At 39.1% G+C, this 24,547-nt stretch overlaps 1 long non-coding RNA gene across 1 annotated transcript; it reads left to right on the top strand.

The window, feature by feature from the left end:
- Positions 1-1,633: 1,633 nt before the first annotated feature.
- On the top strand, positions 1,634-9,884 carry LOC132385315 (uncharacterized). Its single transcript, XR_009509147.1, has 3 exons — positions 1,634-1,672; positions 2,333-2,454; positions 9,180-9,884. It is a non-coding gene; the product is annotated as an uncharacterized LOC132385315 (long non-coding RNA).
- Positions 9,885-24,547: the final 14,663 nt, after the last annotated feature.

Here is a 24,547-nt window from a genome sequence, read left to right as displayed (position 1 = left end):
GAGGGAAACCGTGCACTAAAGAAATGCTAAAGCTGATGCACGTTTGCTCAGACAGGTAAGCCACAGCATAGATTTTAAATGTTACATGCCAAAAGTCAGAATTTTTGTCACTTAACTCAGTTAAACAGTTGAGGAAGTGCAGTGTTTGAAACTCCAAAAGTCTCATTCTGCTAGTTTACATTTTCACTGGACTTCACTGAATGTTCAGTAGCACAGCTGCATATTACTGAAGAATTGGCTCTTGGGTCTCTTATTCAGACAAGGTGCAAGATCCAAAATCCAATTTACTTCAGTGGAGATTATGGGCTGCAGATCAGAAAGGAAGGGGGAAGCTAACTTCCCTTACTTATTAGAGTTGATTTCTTTTTAATTTTGCAAGGTTAACTTCTGTCGTTCTTAAATACCACTGATATTTAATAGACCTACAATGTTGATGTCTAGCAAATTTGTGGGTGGGCCTTTTTGGCTGTCAAAGCGCTTTGGGACTTTTCAAGGTCAAGGCTTCTTCACTGCATTGTTGACGGCACTACCACCACTCAGATCACAACAATAAAATCCAGGAAGTTTTAGGACAGCATAATTGTCCCTCAGCAACCAGTCCAGTTTAGTATGGACCATCGGCTGAAGACAGCAGCCTTATGCCGGCAAGATATTTTCCAGGCAGCAATGAAAGGGCTCGACATGAATAAACATGAGGCCATTGTTTTTATTTGTACACTTCCAGAAACTTCAATACTTTGAGAAACAAAACATCTTGAAGCTTGTTTCTTCCTTTGAAAGGGTTAACCCTTTCCATCAAATCTGTGGCTTGGAAGCCTGTCAGAAATGCATGCTATTTCCCAAATCCTGAGTGATTCACAGCTGTCGCCTAGATACCATACGGTCTATCCAAAAGTAATAAAGGTAAGCTGCCTCTATTAATAAAAAATACATTCTGAAATAAATCCAGGATTCTGATAGATTGCTGACAGGTGCAGGATAGATTGGTGGAACTGACAACACTGTCACATTCCTGTACAGCTGATGAGCTACCAAATGAAATGTAACAGAAGAGGAAGGTGATCGGGGCAGATAGAGGATGGATGGAGGAGGTGGATAGTGATGGAGGAAACTAGCCATTTAATGAGTAAGAGTTAGCAGAAAAGTGTGCAGAATTTCCAGGAGCAATGTTAAATGCATGGGAACTCCTATCAATATTACACTTATTGCAGGTCATAAGACTCCACCACAGGTCCAGTAATTTTTGGGCACATGGTATGGTGTTGGGTAAGAATGAAAGAACCAATAATTATGTCTGAATTTGTTAACAAGAACTCATGAGTCAAACACAGATGGACAATGTATGACCCAGTTCCAACCTGGACAATTCATTAAAAGCAGAACTCAGGAAACCGAGTCAGATGGAAATATTGTGAACTAGTTCCAGGTCTGGCAATTTATTAACCACAAATCATGTACCAAAGGTGAAAATGCAGCTGTTGAAGCTGATCGAATTTGCACCTTGGATTTTATTACGAGAAGGCCAGTGAGCTGTGAAAGGTGACAAGCAGTCTGCTAGACGAGTGAGACTTCTGCCATGCAACCAATAGTCTGAGAGATAAAGTAGTTCACAGTTGCAGGAGAAGTTGACTGGGTCAGGAGTTAGCCTTGGCTGAGGCTGTGCAACTGCGGTGTAAGTAGGCCCCAGTTAGCAATTGATGGGGCAGCAGCTGATTCAAGGAAGACCTTGGTGAAACCAGGCACAGGAGAAGTGAGGTCAGATGGGGCAGAGATAACAGTCATCTGGATGTGAAGACAATAAGAATATTTGGGACGGTGATTCAAAAGATCAGTTGTGACTTGCGAGAGCAGAGGCAGAAAGTAGGGATCATGATTGAATGTGTAGGCATGGATGGGAGTCATGATTGAATGACAGAGCAGACTTGATGGGACAAATGGCCTACTTATGCACCTTATGGTCTTATGGGAGAGGAGTAGACTTCAATATGATGTGCAAGCTGGTTGGAGGATTTGAAAAAAATATTCCTGCTAAATAATTCCTATTGGTCAATGATCTCATTAAATTAGATCACATAAAATAAGCCATTATATTCATGGATCTGAATTCGGTTCAGTAAAATAATAATATCCAATGAGATGAATGCTTAGCAATGCTGTTGGATGTTTAGCAGACTACTGCCAAATTGTTAGAATTGACTGAAACAATTGTTTTAATTCTGGGTTTGAGTAGAGTCTAAAATGAGGCCAACTGCAGGTCTGATGGATGAATTGGTGGATTGACTCCATTTCCTATTGGGCAACTCTCCATGTCACAAAAATGTTTCTCATTCAGCTAGATTTCACAATGTCTCAAAAACTGGCTTCAGGATCCTTTCTGAATTTAAGGCTGACAAGAGGCAGAGTAAAACAACCTTTGCCAAGGACCTGGTGTGAAATGCATCACAGAAAAAGGAGGTTGGTCTATTATATTTTCAATTCCTCATTACTAAAAACCTTTATCTCAATGGAACACAACTAATAGTAAAGAGGAAAAAAAGAGCTGTTATTCAATGCCAACTAGATAAATCTTGTCTATTGTTATTACTGTTCTTTTGTATTTATTTGATCATCTCAACATTATTTACTGCTCTCAAGGCACAGTATATCAGTTTTATTGATGATAATGTGCACTCATGAAATAATTACCTATCAATTTCAATAATTAGAAAAAACTCTAGTCAACATTTTAGTAAATTTGTTATAATCCTAACAACAATGATTCATTGCTGTGATTTAAATCTAATAAGGAATAAATTTAATACTCTTAGAAAATGGTGCTGGTTATGAAAGGTTAATACTGAAATACTCTGTCCTCTAAGCAACACAAAATGTAGACATAACAAAGACGAAGTTGGAAGTGCTCAGTTGGTCAGACAGTATCTGTAGAGAGTGAAAGAAAGCTAGTTGATACTTCATCATAACTTGTATCCATCAACATCAGTGAATTTAAAAAGTGTTTGTTTCAGCTGTGGAGAAACCAAATGGGGGAGGAGGGAGATGTCTGAAATAGAGACCAGACTTAAATTGTTCAGATGAGAGAATTGCTTCTGGAGTTGTCTAGGAGAGGGGTTGAATACTTGTAAATCATAGCAGATCTGTATAGAGGAGTGAAAATAGAAGATTAATGAGGGCTGCACAGAGGAAAAAGGATTGGAGTGATAAACTGCTGAACATAGCAATTGCTGAAAAATGAAAGAGAATGCTGGAAATATTCAGCAGGTCAAGCAAGCAGTAGAGAGACAGTAACTGAGTCAGCATTTTAATTTGTAGTCCCTTTATACAAATGTCAAAGATCTTCAACCTGGAATGTACAGTAATTCTTATTTCATTGTGGTGCAACCCGATTGACTGAGCATTTCCACCGTTATACTTTTTTCAGATTTTCAGCATCTACAACTTTTGCTTTCTGATATATACTGTAAAAATTAATGCAGACTACTACATTGGCTTGGCCAATTACAAAGGAATTTAAATTTGTACATGGCATAATTTGAAGTTAAAATAACATCTTTTTATTTATTAAGTTCATATGAGATTGTCCAAGCGTGGTGGTTTTCCAAATCACAGGACTAGCCAAGGTAGGCTAATCATACATTAGGTAAAAACTTAAAAAGAGATAATGCTACATTAAGTTTCAACATTCTTGAGATAAGTAATAAAATCTCATGAAAATATGATCACAAGCAACAACTTTTTTGTCAGTAGGCGTAGATCTGGGCACCGTATCCGATCAATACATGTAATTAAACTTAATGACGTATGTTGATCTCTATTCTACAAAAGAAGATTACTCCGTGAAGATGAAAATAAACTTCTGATCAATAGTTTCAGAAGATTTGTTAATTATGCTTTTATTTGAGATTACATAAAATATTACTGCATTTTGCATTATTCATATTTCTTAGAATTCTCAAACCCAGAATACACCGTGCATTGATGAAACAGAATCCATTGGTCAAATAAAATGTCATGGACCACTCTGTTAATTCAGTACTGTAAAAATTAGGAAGAATATTATGGCATCAAAATGTTTTCAAAACTAAACCAATAATAATAATAATAAATGAAAAAAATTCAAACAAATCTTAATGTGGCAATGACCAAAATACCAATTTAAATTGAGGGATGTTTGATTAATCACTTGTGCTGTGCTTATTGTTTGAAAATAAAAATGAGTTTGAGCAGACTTCACTCAAAATTGCAATAAATAACCCAAAATAATAAGGACAATAATAAAATTGAAATGGCCAAGCTTTGCATAGGATTTAGATCTCACTGGTTGAAACAATAATCATATGCTATAGATTTGAGAAACAGGAGTCTAACATGTACCAGGAAACAATTTTCAGTTCCTATTACGTTTCTGCAGAATCACTTCACCAGTTAGTGTTAGGGCAGTGGAAAAAGATTGATATCGACTCCTGCACAACTCAATCATGTTAGCCTTGGTTAACTGTACAATGTCTCATATAAATTGGATGAAACACAATAACCTTGCTAATATTGTTCTTCTTTCCTATTGTCTTCCCTGGAACATCTGGGACCAAACCAATAATCTATGTACCTTGGCATTCTGGTGCAAACTCCTATGTTTGGATCACATTTACGTTCTCAGTTCTTTGGCTACTGGACCCATTCCTTACTTCAGTCCAAATCAGATTACTCCTGGAGAGGAACAAACATGCAACATGATTGAGGTGTCCTTAAGTTTTTGAGTCTGGATGAAGGGCAGGTTGGAGGCTGCTTACCCTGATAATTGCGGTAAAATTTCATAATTTTGGTTTGTTATACACTGTGGGAGAATTGGTTACAAATCTACACAGGGATCCATACAAAGTGTGTTCTCATCTTTCTTTGTCATTCCTTCAGAAATGAAGTCAGAGGCTTTTACCCAGGGCTGAAATGGTTGCCACAAGAGGACACAGGTTGTGAGTGCATGGAATGGGCTTCCGGCAACGGTGGTGGAGGCAGATACGATAGGGTCTTTTAAGAGGCTTTTAGATAGGTACATGGAGCTTAGTAAAACAGAGGGTTATGGGTGAGCCTAGTAATTTCTAACGTAGGGACATGTTTGGCACAACTTTGTGGGCCGAAGGGCTGTAGGTTTTCTATGTTTCTAAGTGCAGAATAACTGGTTCCTTACACTAATAAAGTATGTTATCAAACAAAATAACTTATAGGATTTCACTGATGAACACTCATCAACTTGGAAAGATAATTCCTCTGACCTATTGAGCATTTTGTGTTTTTGTTTTTTTTTTTAATTTCAGACTTACAGCATCTGCAGTATTTTGCTTTTGCAACATTACTCAGCTGCATGCTACCATACAGAGACAGGTAACTTCTCTCCAGTGGTAGGAAATGTGTCTCTGGAATATTCTACACTAAATCTGTAGGCAATACACACAGAGCACAGATTACAACATGGCACCAATCAATATTACATGCACCTTATGACATTTACATGAATGTCATTGAAAGATAATTAATCCCCCAAGGTCTGAATTTAAATTCATCCAGAATTGAGTACCTCAAGTTTCAAATCGGATAAAATATTAAAAAAAGCAATTATCAACTGGACAATGATGAACTCCAACAAGTAAGAGTCTCACAAACCTAATGATATTTAGCAGCATTACTGATGCTGAGACACCTCTATCAAAAAACTGGGTTCAATATCGAATAGAAACTCAGCAGGTCAAGCCACATAAATACTGCGGCCACAAAAACAATTCCGAGATTGGATGGTGTGAATCTCCTGATGCCTTCAGGCCTTCCCATCCTCTATTAGGCATAAGCCGGGAGTATTTTGGAATGTTGTCCACGTATCTGGATGACTGCTCCAACAATGCTCAAGAAGCATAATAGCACCAAAGGCAAAGCAAGCTACTTGATTAGTTCCCCACCACCCCTCTGAACTTTCATTTATTCCATTATTGGCACATAGTGGCTAGAGTCTGTCCCATCTACATATGACAAGTGTGGTCACTTCCCAAGGGTTCTACCGTCAGGAGGACAAATCTTCAGGTGTATAGAAATACCACTTGTACTTACATCTTCAAATCACATACCATGTTAACATGATAAAATATTGATGTCTCTTTTTTATTTTTGGGTGTCTATCTTGGAACTGCTTTCTAAGTAGCACTGTTTGGAGTGTTGTTATAGGACTGTAGTGGTTCAAGAAATTGACTGACCATCACGTTTGAGCTTTTTTAGAGAACAGCAATAAATTTTGGCCTTGCAACATGGGCTAGGTCATGATAAATGAATCAAATGGCAAGAGCTTGAGTTACTATTGATTGTTTCCGATGTTCGGGAAGTCCAGAACGAGGGGTCACTGTTAAAGGGGAAGCCTTTTAGGGCCGAGATGAGGAAAAACTTCTTCACACAGAGAGTGGTGAATCTGTGGAATTCTCTGCCACAGGAAACAGTTGAGGCCAGTTCATTGGCTTTATTTAAGAGGAAGTTAGATATGGCCCTTGTGGCTAAAGTGATCGAGGGGGGGGGGGGGGGTTATGGAGAGAAAGCAGGTACAGGGTTCTGAGTTGGATGATCAGCCATGATCATACTGAATGGTGGTGCAGGCTCGAAGGGCCAAATGGCCTATTCCTGCACCTATTTTCTATGTTTCTATGCTATGGAAGAGCAGGGAAAGAGGCCCTCTCTAAAATGCATTTAAGCTACCATTAAATGCATATTTATGATGTGTAAAAGGGACTGATATTACCCCCTGGAGACTATGACCATTCAGGACAATGAATGGGATAAGAGAATCTAGATGGACATAACTTGCTTTCTTCAGATGGATTGGACCTTATTCATGATAAATGTGTCGTCAGTAATAATTGATTTGAGCAGGTGTTTGTGCCGAGTTAAGTTGCTGCTTCGTGCAGAATGCTGACTTAGTAAAAGACTGGCTTTGCATCTAATTACTCCATAGATCTAAATTGAAAGCATCAGTGGAAATTCCCAAGGCATGACCTACAGCATGATGCGCTGGTGATAATGGTGGCACTGATCTAAATGTGTTTTTGTGACCTTCAGGAAAATGAAAAGATGCTGGGACTAGAGAAAGCAAAACAAAAATGTTTCCTAGAAGATCATTTTCCCCTATCCCCTTCAAACTCCTCCTCCAGTGCAGAAAATGTGTTCCTGTGAATGTCCATCAAATATTTGTACCTCAGTGCAAGTATATAAAATTAAACTTGTATTTAAAACTTGGGTGAGGAACATAATAATGACTGTTCAATGTGGGGCAAAAGAAAAACGAGAGAAGGAAGAGAGGAAAGAAGAAAAGTGAACAAGAAGATAAATGAATCAAATATAGTTACAAGCTTTTTCTAAGCATTTTTGCCACTCCTTCCTTGATCTCAGTTTTCTTGGGTGCAGCCAAATAAGTCAAAAGGGCAAACTAACATATTTAGCACTGCACATTCTGGTCTCCTCAAAAATGAAAATCAAAATTGAAATGTGAAGCTCAGAATCCAGAAAATTACTTGGAGCAGAAAATAGATTGGAGTTCGAAGTCTGGACAGCAAACTACCCATGTGTTGAAGAAAACGAAGGTAGTGTTACAGGACCTGGAAAACTTCATTGCGTTCTTTCAAATTATGTCTTCTGCTGAAATGGTGTACACATCATTCAACACAAGAGAGGTTTAAATAAGATTAATATGATATTAGTGGTTGAATATTGAAATGATTGTGTGGGTAAGGTCAGAACAGCATATTTACAAATTTTGCAATTTTTAGTTAGGATTGCTGGAGCTAACAAGTTGAAAATCATCCAGTCTAATTATGTGCGGCAATTGGATTACAAACATTGGAACTTCAAAGCTTCCAAACCCAATTTCTAATAAAGTTGAGCATGTCATTTATCATTTGATCTAATTCAATCTCATTAATCATCAATGTAATATGCAAAACTATGATAATCCTGGAGTTTGACTGACACTGCTTTCAACTGTTGTTCAGTTCACAAATCAGGTTTTCAAACTAAATATTAAATACAATGTAAGATAGAAGAGCACAGATTATTAACTCTAATATAATTTTATTCTAAATAAAGTGTTATAAAATATGTACTGTATATTCTACTCAATAGCATGAGACAAGAGTTTTATGCTTCTGTTCAGCACTTAAACTTCAATGAATCCTTTATCTCAATTAATTTGTGGATATAACGATTCTTCCTCTGATACAGGCCAGAGTTAGTCATGTAATGTCTCATATCTACCATTTATTTTTAAGAGAAGTGCTGCCAGTAAGTGTCACTATTCAAACACATTAATTGTAGATTTAAATATTTTACAGTGTATTTGTAAAGGCTATCATATTTTATATCAATAATTTAATATATTATAAGCACTAGAATGAGATATTTATAATTTACTTTGATAGGTTTGGTAAGGGCATCAAAGGCTCCAGGGAGAAGGCAGGAGAATGGGATTTAGAGGGAAAAGAAATCACTCTTGATCAAATGACCTGATGGGCTGATTGGCCTAATTCTGCTCCTTTGACTTATGGTCTTAAAACATATTACAGATAATAACACTTGACTTATTATCAGATGTTAATTTTTTCGCTACATTCTGGAATTTAGTTTAAGCTGACTAGATCAAAATGAATCAAATACTTAGTTGATGTAAGAAAAACTAAATTGAAATAACTAAAGTAAACTGTTTCTTTAGTGTTATATTACCTGGAAAGAAGATTGCATAACAACGTTTGACGGAATCTTAAAATTCTCGAAGCGCCATAGCTCAACAGTTGTTTCACTCCCTGCCTAATGAGTGTTATAGTCCAAATCTCCAGTGCCTTTTTTTTTGACTGGAGGTTCATTAGGTTCATTGCAGCTTTAGATAAAATCAAGTTCCTCATTTAGCTTTGCCTTCAATTTTCTGGCATCTAAATGCTATAGTAGTCATCACATCCTGAACCTGAACATCAAGTCCACTATTGTGTATCCAATAGTCAATAATCAAAGTTGGTTAATCAAACGCCGCCTCAGCTGTCTTCACTGGGAAAACAGTTACAAAGTAGAATCGTCACAGGTCTGTAGGATTAATTGCTCCATACTGTACCATCAGTATATTCTGCTTGGCCTTTGAAGTTCATTTTCATTGTCTTTGACTGCAGGTGAGCTTCAAGCAAAATGGCCCAAGTCAAAATGCAGAAAATATATGTGCACAAACAGACAGGGAACCTACAGGAAAGGACAAAATAGTGCAGGCTAAAATTGGAAACACATGATGGTCTGAAGCTGAATCTGAAGAGCTGATTATTGACTTCAGAAAGGGCAAAGAAAGAGAATATAGAATAGCCCACATCAGGGATTTGGCAGCAGAGAGTCAGCAGCTTTAAGTTCTTGGGTAGCTCAATGTATGGAATTACCAGTCCTAGTTCCTGCACATCAATGCAATCACAAATGAGGCACGCCAATCCCTTTACTTTCTTAGAAAGTTATGGAGGTTCAGCTTGTCACTGAACATGAACAAATATATGCAGGTTACAGTTGAAAATAACTTGACAACTACTTCCCTTTAACTATTTGGATCTTGACCTCCAATCAGAACGCTAATAAGAATCAAACTTTAATTTGGTTCTTAAACTCAGCATAACTTTAATCGCTGCAGTTTAGCAACACTATGACCACTTCAATTACTTTGCACTAAAATGGACTTCCACAGGGACACAAGGGATTCTGCAGCTGCTGGAAATATTGAGCAACATGCACAAAATGCTGGAGGAACTCAGCAGGTCTGGCAGCATCTGTGGAAGGAAATGATCAGTCAGCTTTTTGGGCTGAAACACTTCATCAGAACTCCTGTATCCAGAATCTGGGACCAGAAGTCTCAAAATAAAGAGTCAGAGATTAAAAGAAACTGTTGTATACTTAATATTTCAGGAATAGTTGAATAATATTGTAAATATATTGTTTGATTAAGCATTCTTAGTTTAAATAATTAATTATGGTTAATTAATTATGAGTGTGAACAAAATTGCAGCATTTAGGAGGAGGCCTGCCTGGGCGAACAAATTGTCCTTCAATTGTAGCAGGGACTCACATACACCAGACCAATGCAAGTATAAAGGTAAAAATTGCAGAAAATGCGACGACGTAAGACACATACAAAGAGTATGTCAGGCAGACAAATGTAAAAGGACTGCACAGGGAAGAGAGAAAGATAAAAATTCACGTTTCAATTTCAAAAGGAGCACAAATCTTCATGCTGTTGATGAAGTAATCTGATAATGATGAGAATGACACAATCTAGGTAGCCTTGAGATATACATTGTGAAAACTGACAATGGACAAGCAACGTGGCTTACACCAAAAGTGAACGGCATATTAGTTAAGATGGAATTGGACACTGGCTCAGCTTTTACATTCATTACACAAAATGAGTTTGAATGGTTCTTCAAATATATTGCACTGAAGCCTGCAGATATCCAACTAAGTGCTTATACTGGTGAAAAGATAACTCCTGTGGGAATGACATTCTTAACAGTGAAATACAACAACGAAGAAGCCACTTTGGGCTTGTGTGTGGTAAAAAACAGGAGAGCCAGTTTGGGGTCATGAGTGTCTGAGATGGGGGAATCCATCCACTATTTGAATGCCAAATCCCTTGTAGAAGAGTCAACTGAAAATGAATTAAGAAAGGTTTTGGATGATGAAACAGTAGTGTTCAGGGATGACATTGAAAAACTGAAACATATTAAGGGTAAAATAGTGTTAAATGAAAATGTCACAGCCACGTTTTACAAAGCCCATCTAGTTCCTTGTACCATTCATGATAAAGTAGCCAGTGAGCTAGATTACAAGGATGGTGAAGAAATTCTTTCCAAAGTTAAGTGGACCCATGGGCAACACCAATGGTCCTGGTAGCCAAGAAGACCAAGTCTGATAGGAGCTGCGGTGACTGTAAGGCATCATCGGACCAGTACTGAAAGTAGAATTGATGCCCTCTGCCCAGGATAGAGGATATCTTTACAAAGCTTTCTGGAGGAAAACACTTCAGCAAAGTGGACTGAGCTGAGGCCTACCTACAGATAGAAATGGAAGAAGAGTCCAAAGTGTTTCTCACCATAAGCACTCACATTATCACTATATTTTTGGAGTAGCATCTGCACCTGCACTCTGGCAAAAATCCAGGTTCTGTAAGGCTGCCCAGGCACCCAGTGTTACCTGAATGACATTGTTGTTACCGGTAAGGATGACAAAGAACATCTCCAAAATCTCAAGAATGTGTTAACAAGATTAAAAGATTATGAACTCAGTGCACAATGTAACATGAACGATTTCTTTAAACTGAGCATCACTTACTGTGGTCAGACCATTGATACACAAGGAGTACAGAGGAGAGCTGAGAAAATTCAAACAGTGGTGGATGCCCCAAGGCCAAAGTTCATGTCACAGTTGTGACCCCTTTAAGGATTTGTTGTGGCAAACCTGGCCACTTGAATTCATTACTGCAGATCAGGAAGAAATGGCAAAGGACAAAGCAGTGTGAGGTGGCTTTCCAAAAGGTAATGAAAACAATGATGTCAGACACTATGATCCATGTCATTAAGTGAAGCTTATCTGTGATGCCTCAACTTTTGGTATAGGTGCAGTCATGTCACGTTATAAGTGATGGAAGTGAACACAGAGAAAAATTACGCACAGATTGCCAGAGCAACTCTGAGTTTGGTTTGGGATGTGAAACTTTTTAAACAATACTTGTATGGGAGAGGGTTTACTCCCATTATTGATCATCAACCACTAGTATCCATATTCAATCCACAGAAGACTGTTTCACAAACAGCAGCTGAACGAATGCAGAGATGGACTCTGTTTCTTGGAGGACACAATTGCAAGGTTGCAGTTAATCACTCTAATCACAACTAATCACGGAAATGTAGACAGATTGTTCCGTTTATCCTTGGAAAAGGAAATAGCTGCAAAATTTACAAAAGAGGACAGTCCTCAATGTATTGTACCTGATGCAAATTGTAAGTCTCTACTATGGCAGAGATGATCCAAAGGGAAAGCGGAAAAGACCCCACACTGTCTGAGGTCCACATGGACACCCAAAATGGCTGGAATGTGCAGCAGAAACTTCAGTTCCACCAGTTTTACCAGCACCGGGATTAACCTGCCCTTGACAGAGGTAACGTTATGTGTACCTCCAGGCTGAGAGCTATTGTGTTGGAGGAGCTATGTGCCAGTAATTGACACGTTTAAAATGAAAGCATTGTCTCAAAGCTTTGCCTGCTGGCCTGGGATAGATCAGCAGATCGAGCAGCATGCCGTGCAGTGTTCAGGACACCAAACTGTTCCAAAGAAAAGTATCCAATCTGTCAGAACTACTCCCTGCAGTCAATAGACAATAGGTGCAGAAGTAAACCATTCGGCCCTTCGAGCCTGCACCGCCATTCTGAGATCATGGCTGATCATCTACTATCAATACCCGGTTCCTGCCTTGTCCCTAAATCCATTGATTCCCCTATCCATAAGATACCTATCTAGCTCCTTCTTGAAAGCATCCAGAGAATTGGCCTCCACTGCCTTCTGAGGCAGTGCATTCCAGACCCCTACAACTCTCTGGGAGAAAAAGTTTTTCCTTAACTCTGTCCTAAATGACCTACCCCTTATTCTTAAACCATGCCCTCTGGTACTGGACTCACCCAGCATCTGGAACATATTTCCTTCCTCTATCTTGTCCAATCCCTTAATAATCTTATATGTTGCAATCAGATCCCTTCTCAATCTCCTTAATTCCAGCATGTACAAGCCCAGTCTCTCTCACCTCTCTGCGTAAGACAGTCCGAACATCCCAGGAATTAACCTTGTGAATCTACGCTGCACTTCCTCTACAGCCAGGATGTCCTTCCTTAACCCTGGAGACTAAAACTGTACACAATACTCCAGGTGTGGTCTCACCAGGGCCCTGTACAAATGCAAAAGGATTTCCTTGCTCTTGTATTCAATTCCCTTTGTAATAAAGGCCAACATTCCATTAGCCTTCTTCACTGCCTGCTGCACTTGCTCATTCACCTTGAGTTACTGATGAACAAGGACTCCTAGATCTCTTTGTATTTCTCCCTTATCTAACTCTACACCGTTCAGATAATAATCTGCCTTCCTGTTCTTACTCCCAAAGTGGATAACCTCACACTTATTCACATTAAACGTCATCTGCCAAGTATCTGCCCACTCATCCAGCCTATCCAAGTCACCCTGAATTCTCCTAACATCCTCATCACATGTCACACTGCCACCCAGCTTAGTATCATCAGCAAACTTGCTGATGTTATTCTCAATGCCTTCATCTAAATTGTTGATATAAATCGTAAACAGCTGTGGTCCCAATACCGAGTCCTGTGGCACCCCACTAGTCACCACCTGCCATTCCGAGAAACACCCATTCACCGCTACCCTTTGCTTTCTATCTGCCAACCAGTTTTCTATCCATGTCAATATCTTCCCCCCAATGCCATGAGCTCTGATTTTTCCCAGCAATCTCCTATGTGGGACCTTATCAAATGCCTTCTGAAAATCGAGGTACACTACATCCACTGGATCTCCCTTGTCCAACTTCCGGGTTACATCCTTGAAAAACTCCAATAGATTAGTCAAGCATGATTTGCCCTTGGTAAATCCATGCTGGCTCGGCCCAATCTTATTATTGCTATCTAGATATGCCACTATTTCATCTTTAATAATGAACTCTAGCATCTTCCCCACTACTGATGTTAGGCTGTCAGGACGATTGTTTTCTCCCTCCCTCCTTTCTTAAAAAGTGGGATAACATTAACCATTTTCCAATCCTCAGGAACTGATCCTGAATCTAAGGAACATTGGAAAATGATTACCAATGCATCTGCAATTTCCAGGGCCACCTCCTTTAGTACCCTAGGATGTAGACCATCTGGACCTGGGGATTTGTCAGCCTTCAGTCCCGTCAGTCTACTCATCACCGTTTCCTTCGTAATGTCAATCTGTTTCATTTCCTCTGTTACCCTATGTCCTTGGCCCATCCATACATCTGGGAGATTGCTTGTGTCTTCCTTAGTGAAGACAGATCTAAAGTATTCATTAAATTCTTCTGCCATTTCTCTGTTTCCCATAACAATTTCACCCAATTCATTCTTCAAGGGCCGAACATTGTTCTTAACTATCTTCTTTCTCTTCGCATACCTAAAAAAGCTTTTGCTATCCTCCTTTATATTCCTGGCTAGCTTGCGTTCGTACCTCATTTTTTCTCCCCGTATCGCCTTTTTAGTTAAGTTCTGTTGTTCCTTTAAAATTTCCCAATCATCGGTCTTCCCACTCACCTTAGCTCTGTCATATTTCCTTTTTTTTAATGCTATGCAATCTCTGACTTCCTTTGTCAGCCACTGTGGCCCCTTTCCCCCCTTTGAATCCTTCCTTCTCCGGGGGATGAACTGAGTTTGCACCTTGTGCATTATTCCCAAGAATACCTGCCATTGCTGTCCCACTGTCTTTTCTGCTAGGATATCCGTCCAGTTAATTTTGGCCAGCTCCTCCCTCATGGCTCCATAGTCTCCTTTGTTCAACTGCAACACTGACACCTCCGATCTACCCTTATCCTTCTCAAATTGCAGATAAAAACTTATCATATTATGGTCACTACCTCTTAATGGCTCCTTTACTTCAAGATCGCTTATCTAATCCTGTTCATTACACAACACTAAATCAACTAAATCAAAATGACTCAGTCCCTGAGTCAACACCTAGAAACACCACGGAGAAAGCCCCAGGACCTGAGATTGTTTCACAGCCACAAGTTTCACCTACCAAGCAGAATTACCTCCCTTGTAGTTTACAGTTTATAGTCGGAGTTTGAGATTTTTGCTTGGCAGGGAGGAGTGTTGTGTATTTAATATTTCAGTAATATTTATCTAATATTGTCAATCTATTGCTTGATTAAGTGTTCTTTGTTTAAATATGTAATTCATTGTGGACAATATGTAAAACTATGTGAATGGCATACATCATCACTCCACCTTATCATAATTGCATCTCGTTAAAATAAAAACTAAACTAAGACACTTATTCCCAGCTCTGAGTTTCTGTTTTCAATTTGTTTTATGATTGGGAATTCCAAAACAAAACAGAAATTCTTAACCCAGAATGCTGCAAAAGTTTGGAATTCTCTCATCAAATAGACCTTGGAAGCAGAGTCACTCATTAAAGGTCAAGGACACAGGTCAATGTAGTTTTATACATTCAGGAAATCGAGGTACATGGAGTTAGTACAGGCGAATTGTACTGAGATAAAAGGTCAGCACTAATCTTTTTAAATGGTGGAGCAAGCATGGGGCAAATGGTCAGTTTCTAATTGAAGCAAAGTACTTCCAAAAAGTAGCACCCTTCCAAATTGTGTCCTAGAATTCTGTTGAAATTAGTATTTAATATTTTTTTCAGGTTCTCTGTGTTTGCAACATATCAATCATTAAGTAGCCATTGGAAACGGCCTTTGAGGAAGTCTTGACTTGCTGCTGCATTGCTTCTGGTGAAGGAGTTCCCGCAGTACAGTTGGGCTGGAAGTTTTGGGATTTAACACAGCGACGATAAAGGACTAGTGACGTATTTCTGAGTCAGGATGATGCACAACTCAGAGGGGAGTCTTGAATCCTGCTCTAGGTCTGTCCAGGATTCATGAAATGATAGTCCAACATAATGGTTGGAAATGAATGCTGGTCTCCATCTTGAGCAAACTGGCAGATTCAGGCATCTAAATCTACGTGTCCCGAACTTTTGCATAGAAATCTGGGGTTTCCTTTAGTTTTAGCAGCTAAACAGTATTGACAACTGAAGACAATCACCAGCTGGAGCCAAACCTTTTGAATTATAAGCAAACCAACTCTTCATTGAAACACACAAACCTTGGATTAAATCTTAATATATCATTATTTCTTACATACTAGACAGCAGTAAGGAGAAGCAAGTAACAGGAATGTTAGATAATAGGAAAATTCAACATTTGAAAACAGATCAACTAATAACTTAACCTTTCTGGTGTGACAGAACATTTATTCTAATCAGGGTGGCCTGGGTGAATCATTGACCTCGCTCTTTCAGTTGCAGATTGTTAGCTGCTCTATTTTTAATTCATATTTTCAAATGTGTGAATTTTTTTCCCAAAGTATTCATGCGTAGTCATTTGTGCAAACAGCTTCAAATGAAATTATTGTGTAGGTAATATATTCTGAATCTCTGGAGATTATTCCATTCATTTAAAAAAACGTTTGATTTTTTTATGTAACACACACAAAATGTGCTGGAGGAACTCAGCAGGTCAGGCAGCATCCATGAAAGTGAATAAACAGTTGATGTTTCTGGCCAAAACCCTTCATCAGGACTGGAAATGAAGGGGGGAAATGCCAGAGTAAAAATTTTGACTTTTTAAGGAATTTGTAACTTTTGGAGATGTCAAGATGGAACTTTGTACTGAAACCCAGAGCAGTATCAGAATGCAGATTGGATTAACAATGGCTGCGAAACACATGGTGCATCTTATTACCATGCCCTCACAATTCCAGCAGCTGGTGAACTGAAGTTCAATTTATCAAGATGGGCATATATGTTCTGCATATGATGATAACTATGTACAGTGATTTTTATCCTACAATACAACTAATAGGGCTCCAAACTCTCTTTGCTATCTCATTAATAGATTTAGTAACATATATTTTAGTGAAAATAAAATGTGTATTTTAAGCATGATTCATTCCTTCCTGGCCGAAAGTGGAAGAAAATAGTATTGGGCTTGCTGTATTCAACAGTAATAGCACAATCTTTATCACTTATTAAAACAACACTTCAGTTTTCATCATCATTTATTTATTTTTGTGATCTGGGTTTCAGAGGCACGTCAAACATTTATTGATCACCCCCATTCACCCTTTGACTGAAAGGCTTGCTGGGTCATTTCACATGACTTTATGATTCAACCACACTGGTGTATTTAGAAACATATGCAGGCCAGGACTGGCTGATATTATTATCTGAAGGACATCAGTGAATCAAATGAGCTTTAGACTAATCTGGCAGCTTCGAAATCAATATAATCATTATAACGTCTATATGAAAATCAGAATGTAAATTCTCCAACTGCCTTGAGGGGATTTGAACTCATATCTATAGATTGCTTAACCAAGCCTTGATATACATAATTTTGTAACTTAATAGCTGTTCCAGCACCGGATCCCAGAGTACAAAAATGCCCATGTCCCTAAACCATTGCAATTTCCATCAAAGAGATTCACATGCTACATTTGTTCTCAGTATGAGACATTATAAGAAGGACGGACATATTTTAAATTTGTTTTCTCCCATTTCACTGAGGAACAGCCAGCTGTCTACTGGGAGAACCATTAATGATCCTGTCTGATTATATTTTAAAAATTACTTTTGGTAAAGTAACGTCTGGCGACATCGAAGATGCTCATCTTTTGATAACAACCTTACCTTCAGGATCATTAATCAAGTTGCAACAGACTACCACTCAAACTTATCAAGGAATACTTTTCAATGGAAATTTTTAAAAAGAATGAAAATGACATACTTAAATAGTGCCCAATTATGTTGCTTTGGTTTGTAACATTAAGCCATTTGCAAGTGTGATTGAAAAGACCATCTCTCAAAATTTGCAATTTTCAGCACAATTTGTGTATGAATCTCTGATTATATGCAAACCTGAAATTGCTGGTGTTATCCACCTAGCATAGATAATATGGAGTGCAACTATAAGCAGCAATTCCTTAAAGTATGTTTGAGGCATTTTTTTTATAAAATCAAACAGCTAGTTTTCAAAGTCTCAGAGTAACATCACTCCTCTGAATTCCTTCTGTTCCTCACTGCTGTGTTCCTGAGTGGTTGGATTTCAGGTCTGTCTAATTAGTGCATCATTACCTCAGATTGTGCATGGGCCGTGGCTGTTAAAAATCACACTGAAGATGATCATTCCCATTTAATGACTTGTATCTCCAGTATAAATAAAGAAGACTCTTTCTAAAGATCTCTGATAGTTTAATGGTTTCCAATGAAATGGTCAAATGAAAGACAAAATCAAAGAAGAGATCTATCATCACAGAGGAACAGGGTTTGCAAGTACAACAACTGACATGATTAAAACATGAACTGGAACATCAACTAATCACAAGTATAAAGGTTTTTACATTGCTATATTCTACTTCAGCCTCTTTACAATTTAATTAGCAAGGAGTAAAGTCACACCAAATGACTTTGCAATGGTTAACAGCAAAATTCCACCTCCAGTCCACCCCTTCTTTATACAGCAGAAAGGCAGGCGTGAGTGGGCTGGGAAAAAGATTGAGGAACCAGCACTGATGTTAAATCTTGACTCTGGGACATGAAGTGAATGTCACTTTATCAACAAAATGAACTAATGGACTCCATTTTCTTTTCATTGTGTGATAGCATTCAGATTTAGGTCCATTTCTGGAGCTTTGACAAACTGGCTTGAAGGCTAAAATGGATTTTGGAGTCAAGTCTTCAGCTTCAAAATCCCTCAAGTAAAAATGTAAGGATTATGCTTGTTCTTCTTTATTTTCTATTAATTAAGTTCTGGGATGTTAATTCCAGGGCTTCAATATTGGATCCTAATATGCCAATGGGATCTACTACTGTTAGTAAAGTTAAAAAAAAATTATTACTGTGATTTTTCTTTTGCTGCCTCTCTTTTGATGCTATGGACTGACTAATGTAGAACAAACTGTTAATGGATGGTCAATGGTCACTGTAAGACAGCTATGCTTTATTCACACCATAATGTAGAACTAGGTTCCTCTACATACAGACCTGACTTTGAATACTACCATTCTCCACCCCCCCCCCTCTCATACCGACTCCCTGTCCTCCATCCCTTGGGCCACCATTCCCTTTGGTCTAACATCTCATCTTCTGCATCCCACCCAATTACCCCTCTGTTCTTCAGATCTTCCAATTAACCATTTTAGAGTCACACCAGGCTGTCAGTGCTACCTAATTATTCCTTTAACCTACATACTTTTTTATGCCATGGTTCAATAGCATTAAGCAAGGCGTCCGTGGGCCCCAAGATAGTAATGCATGATCTAATCCAGGCTATCTTCTCACAGTTACCATTGGAAAAGAAGTACAGAAGGCTGAGGTCCCACACCACCAGGCTCAAGACCAGCTACTTTCCTTTAATCATTCAGTCTTAAACCAAATGCCAAACATCTAACCACTATCTCAGCATAATAATACAATGACCACTTTGCACTGCAGTGGAATTTGTTTTTCGCTCTAATTGTAATCATTCTTGAATAGTTTTGTATGATTTCTGTTTTTGTGTGAATGCTTTGTCTCTAATGCTGCATGCTTGTGATGCTGCTGCGAATAAGTTTTACGTTGCACCTGTGCATGCATGCACTTTTGCTTATGGCAACGAACCCAGCTTTTACCTTTGGTTAGTACTTCTATAGACATGTATTTTCTATTGATCTTCTATACATCTTCTATAGATGTGTGGTAGAGAGTATATTGGCATCACAGCCTGGTATGGAGACACTAGTGCCCTTGAATGGAAAATCCTACAAAAAGTACTGGATGGAGCCTGCTCGTAATGGGTGAAGAACCTCCCCCCCCCCGCCCCCGCCCACGTCTGCAACCACTGAGCACATCTACATGAAAAACTGTCACAGGTAAGCAACATTTATCATCAGGGACCTCCACCATCCAGATCATGCTCTCTTCTCACTGCTGCCATCAGGAAGAAGGTACAGGAGCCTCAGGACTCACACCACCCAGTTCAGGAACAGTTATTACACCTCAACCATCAGGAAGAAGGTACAGGAGCCTCAGGACTCACACCACCCAGTTCAGGAACAGTTATTACACCTCAACCATCAGGAAGGAGGTACAGGAGCCTCAGGACTCACACCACCCAGTTCAGGAACAGTTATTACACCTCAACCATCAGGAAGGAGGTACAGGAGCCTCAGGACTCACACCACCCAGTTCAGGAACAGTTATTACACCTCAACCATCAGGCTCTTGAACCAAGAGGGACAATTTCACTCCACTTGTCCCGTCATTGAACAGTTCCCAGAACCAATGGACTCACTTTCAAGGATTCTTCATCTCATGCTCTTATTAACTATTGTTTATTACTTAATTAATTAATTAATTCTTTTTGTACTTGCTCGGTTTGTTGTCTTCTGTATTCTGGCTGAGCACCCTAATAGGGTGGTCCTTTATTGATTCTGTTATAGCTTTTATTGTATAGATTCATTTAGTATCCCCATAAGAAAATGAATCTCAGTGCTGGATATGCTGATATATATTCACACACATATATACACATACACACTTTGATAATGAAATTCTCTTTGAACCTTTGTTTACAAATGGCATTCTGCAACATCTGGAACTCAACTTGCAATTAAATTAATTTCTGTTTAATAATATTTTAAAATTTCTTAATCCAGGTACCCAAATTTGATCCTGATTTCCAGGGCTGTCTGTGCATGGACTCACTCTGACTGTGAGAGATTTACCTGGCTGCTCTGTTCAAAGGTCAAAAGTTCAAAGTAAATGTATTATCAAAGTATGTATATCACCATGAGCTTCATTTTCTTGTGGGTATTCAAGGTACAACAGAAACATACAATAGAATCAATGAAAAACTACACACAAAGACTGAAAAGCAACCAATGTGCAAAACAAGACAAACTCTGCAAATACGATAAATAAATAATATTGAGAACGTGGGTTGTAGACCCCTTGAAACTGAGTCCATAGGCTGTGGAATCAGTTCAGTCTCAGGTGAGTGATATTATCAACACTGGTTCCTCCTATATGCCAAATACATGCTGGTAATTTAATTGCCTATGTAAATAGGTGTCTAAACCATTTGAGTGGTAGTCAATAGGGATATGAGAGAAGCAACTGGAAGGCTATGAAGAAATAAGAGAGAGAATGGAGTTGATAGGCTTATTCTCTTGGGAGCTTACATGGATTCAATGTGTCAAATGGCCTTAGGCTGTGTTTTTATATGTAACTAAAGACTATTTCAACATTAAATGTTTCTGATTATCAGAAAAGAAGAGATATTTGCATACAGTTCAAAAGCCATTGTTGACAATGAGTGTTAGAAATCATTGGAGATGGGGGTTTTAGAGTCCGAGTCCTTGCCATCATTCATCGCCCACAACCATGTGAGAGGGTGCTCAGATAATGCGGACGGAGCTGCTGGGCTGACCCGCCATATCTAGATCAGGTTAATGAGCCACGTGACAAGTCAGAGGCTGTCCAGAGACAGCCGCTCGAGACGCGGTGAACCTCATGAACTTTCTGCAGATGGAGTTGGTCATTAAAAGTCTGCATCCTCACAATGTGTGCATGCTGCTTGGATGACACTGATTATCAGAGGCATTGGAAAAATCCAGAATAGAACTGATTCCATTTTACAACTGGCCTGCCTTAGAATTTGCAGCTCTGTACTACAATTTTACCTTCTAACTTCTGACAAATTAACAGTTTCTGTTTCAGTTTATTTGTATTTTTGTTCTCTTTTTAACCCACATCAGATATTGAATTATTATGGGCCTGGTCTAATGCTTCTAGTGATATTTTGAACTTCAGCGGCAACAAAGAAATAGAGTCCCTGAAGGATTATACACTGTGCAACTGGGTGTTGGACTTCCTACCCAACAGAACGCAAGACAGTCAGGATGCACAACTGCTCCTCCCTCCTCATCATCTTCAACACAGATACCCCTCAAAGCTGTGTGCTGAGCTCACTGCTGTACACTCTGCTCACACAAAACTGCCTGGTCAAACACTCAAGTTATCACATTGTCAATTTCTCTAACAACACAATAATAGTTGGGCTCATCACCAACAACCTAGATGAGCTGGAGCAAGGAGGTGGGTGAGCTCAAGGCCTGGTGCCAGGCAAATAACCTCTTCCTCAATGTCATCTAGACAAAGGAGATGGTTATCAACTTCGGGAACACCCGACCCACTCACACCCCTCTTTACATCAGCGGCACAGCAGTGGATACTATAAGCAGTTTCAAACTCCTGGGAGTGTACATCTCACACAACCTTTCATGGTCCAAGAACACATCCTGCACAGTCAAAAAAACTCAAGCATACGTCTGCTTTTTCAAGGGGCTGAAGAGAGCTGGTCCATGCACACCACTGCTCATGACCTTCTGCAGGTACATAGTGGAGAGCATCCTAAAATGCTGTGTGATAAGGAACCTGCTTTGCTGCAGACAGGAAGGCTCTGCAACAGGTGGTTAAAACTGCCCAATACATCACCGGTTCCAACCTACCTGACATCAAGGACATATATATACAGAAAGGTATCAGAAAAATATCATGAAGAATCCCACCCACGCTTCTTATAGACTGTTAGTCCCACTCCCATCAGAGAAGTGGGTCTCCGCAGCAATTATAGCCGGACCACTAGACTCAAAAACAATTACTTTCCCCAAAGCTGTCTGGCTGATTAACACTTCCACCTATTAACCCACCCCACAGCCACTATGTCTTAGTGACATATCATGTACATACAATCAGTCTATGCATATAACAGTTACTAGTGCATTATGTTTTATAGGATTGCCTTTACATTTATATTTATAGTGATTTTGTTTCTTTTTTTTTATTGTGCTCTTTATGCTTATTGTGTTTTTTTGTAAAGCAATGTTGAATCCAGAGTAATAATCATTTCAGTCTCCTTTATACTCGTGTTCCGAATAATGGCAATAAACTATCTTGAATCTTGAATGCTAAACCATTGTTGCTCCGAAGTCCAGTACTCTGGAGCAATGAGTTCCTCATTATGCCCTTCTGAGCAAAACATACTTAAATAAGTATTCATTCTCTAACAATATGTGACAGGCATTACCTTTTATGAGAAAAGGCACACGGCACACACTAAGTTTTAAAACAAACCTATTTAATAATTAAAATTTAAGAATTGGATTTCAACCATGAAAGAGATTACTGAGGCATGTTTAAACATTACAGTATTATCCATAATACATGAAGAGTTATTTAGGGAACAGAATGCAGAATATAAGCCTTTGATATATTATAAAGGATGAATTTAACAATACGATTTTGGACCTTAGAATGTGTTGCCTTGGCATTCAGACTTAATGCAACGCTCAGAAAAGTGGTCACAGTGCTCAATCTAAATTAAATATTGGCCTGGATCTTGTTGGCTTTTTCCAGCAGTACCAATCAGAACCACTGGAGTTCAGCTGCTTAAACTGCAGTAAATCCTGAACACGTGAAATGCACTCTGGGACTAATTTACTGATTTGCAGGACTAAATCGGTCAGTTCATTCTGTGGTTGGACTTTGTAGATTATCTTGGATTATGTCAGATTTTATGTTCAATCCCAAACCCCTATTAGTTTCACTGGGGTCTGCAGTGCTTCAGATTAGGCGGGAGAGGGACGTTATCTTGTTTTATTACTGTGCTTTACTTTAGTATTTCTAATACTTATGGCAGTTTTAAAATTAATTTTCTTTTATTTTGAATTATGTTTAATATTAAATTTATTTCATACATAATATCTTTGAAATGTCCGAGAATATTAGCATCATTTAATATCATTAGCATCAAAAATAATCATCTTTTCAGTTGGCAAAGTCTTGTGTCAAGTTTTGGCAACTCCCATAGCTATTGGTGTAGCATCCAGTCTGTGGAAATAGAACATTACATTACACTATAGGCTCTCAGCCCATGATGTTGTGCCGGCCTTTCAATCTACTCATCCCTCCCACATAGCCCTCCATTTTTCTTTTATCATGTGCCTACTTAAGAGTCTCTTAGATATATTTACTGTATCAGACTCTACCACCAGCCCTGGCAGTACAATCTATGCACTTACCCTTCTCTGTGTAACAAACCTAGCTCTGACATCCCCCCTATACTTTCCTCCATTCGCCTTAAAGTATGCCCTCTCTTTTTTGCTATTACCACACCAGGAAGAAGGCGCTGGCTCTCCACTCAGTCTATGCCGTTTATCATCTTATGCTTCTCTATGTAGTGTTATGAATGTACCACAGCTCTGAGGGGCCGAAGGGGCGGGAGCAGCCCCCTCCTTCCAGAGAATCGCAAGAGCACTATTAATTCGGGTCTCAGACCCAGGAAGATGAGAGACAATGTAACGGTTTTGGCCATTGCTCGTAGAGACACCTGTGCTGAGGGCAGGACCCTGCTACGTGACAGCTATCATGGATACGGACACCCTTGTGCAATGTGGGGGTGGGGATTGCATCACCCTACTTTGATGGACATCTACAACTCTGCAAGTCAAGATAAAAGGGGACTGCAGGAGGCGGTACCCCAGCGACGCACCAGAAGGACTCGATCGCTCAACGCTCCCGTGATAGCTGGAAGCCAGTCAAAAGCTCCGTAACTTCTCTGCCTGGGGAGTGGGTGGGTGATAATACCGAGAAGGACTTCGAACTAATAACAGGG

Source organism: Hypanus sabinus, chromosome X2 (genome assembly GCF_030144855.1).
Source record: "Hypanus sabinus isolate sHypSab1 chromosome X2, sHypSab1.hap1, whole genome shotgun sequence".
In the NCBI taxonomy this organism is placed as follows: domain Eukaryota; kingdom Metazoa; phylum Chordata; class Chondrichthyes; order Myliobatiformes; family Dasyatidae; genus Hypanus; species Hypanus sabinus.
This window is presented reverse-complemented; position numbering and strand designations above follow the sequence as displayed.